Source organism: Octodon degus, unplaced genomic scaffold (genome assembly GCF_000260255.1).
Source record: "Octodon degus isolate 3935 unplaced genomic scaffold, OctDeg1.0 scaffold00021, whole genome shotgun sequence".
In the NCBI taxonomy this organism is placed as follows: domain Eukaryota; kingdom Metazoa; phylum Chordata; class Mammalia; order Rodentia; family Octodontidae; genus Octodon; species Octodon degus.
In genome coordinates, this window is record NW_004524597.1 from 7,023,110 (window position 1) to 7,024,375 (window position 1,266).

The 1,266-nt window shown below is 46.8% G+C and overlaps 1 protein-coding gene across 2 annotated transcripts in view; it reads right to left on the minus strand.

Moving 5' to 3' along the window:
- Hmox2 (heme oxygenase 2) overlaps positions 1–1,266 on the minus strand; it is a 41,119-nt gene that overhangs the window by 3,556 nt on the left and 36,297 nt on the right. The gene's annotated exons all lie outside the window — the stretch shown is intronic.

The following is a 1,266-nucleotide window of genomic DNA, read 5'->3' on the forward strand; positions in this document are numbered from 1 at the left end:
CTGGCCACACACACACACACACACACACGCATAAATAAAAATTTAAAAAAAAAGTACAAGTCCTATGTCCATCCGTATATGCTTAGGAGCCACTCATGTGAATGATGCTTGCTTCTGTGGCCACCTACTGGCAGAATAAACACATACCTTGAATCCCACAGTACTTGCTAGCTTCTCCTTTCAGCTTGCATTGGAAATGTTTTTCAGAGTCTAGGCCATGCTGTTATAAAGGGCTGTGACAGTGTAGACCCCCTAAGGAACCCCTGCTGCCTTCCTCTCACTGTGAATCTGATCATCAGGACTACATGTGTCTGACCTCAGTAGTATGAAGATAAGAAGGAAATGATGAGAGGTTGGGGTCAGAGTGCTGGGTTTCTGTTATTTAACAAAATCACATAAAAGGCTGGGTAGATATAGCTCAGTGGCACAAGTCCCTGCCTGGCAAGCACAAGGTCCTGGGTTTGACGCCTGGTAGCCAAAATGAAACAAAATAGAAAATCAGATAACAAGTTGCTAACTGACGGACAAAGCAGAGTGTGATCCTAATGACACCTGGGCTGGGCTCACACATAACCACAGTCTATTAGAATGAGAAAAATTTGGCCCTCTCATGGACCAGTCTCTGCTTCCTTACAAGATTAACTTGTTTAATCTCCATACTGAGAACTGGTGTATTATTAGGAACTATTTCTAAATATAAAAAGAACCAAGGGATTGGAGCCCTAATGAGAGGCTAAGAACAACACAGAGTAGGGCCCAGTAATTTAAGACTTATAAGGGTTGGGGAGATAGCTCAGAGGCATAAGCACTATCTGGCAGGTGCAAGGTTCTGAGTCTGATTCCCAGAACCCCAGGTGTGCTGTGCTGGCCCCCGAGCTGGGAGTAGTGGCAATGCTTATAATCCCAACACTCAGGAGGCTGAGACAGGAGGATCGCTATGGCCTGGGGGCTACAAAAAGTGAGCAAAGGGCCAGTATGAACTGCATAGCAAGGCCCTGTCTCAAAAACAAAACAAAATCTTCCAAAGGGCCGGCCCTATAGCTCAACAGACTAAAGCACCTGCTTAGGCAGAGCATAGCGGCTGGGGTTGGATCTCCAGCTTGCTGGGCCGGCCCCGCCCCTGGGACACACGGAGACTGGGTGTGGTGGCACACGCCTGTAATCCTAGCACTTGGGAGGCTGAAAACAGGAGAATCACTACAAGTCCAATCTGTGTAGTGAGACCCTGTAGACCCTATAGACCCTGTCCTAAATACAATAAAAAAA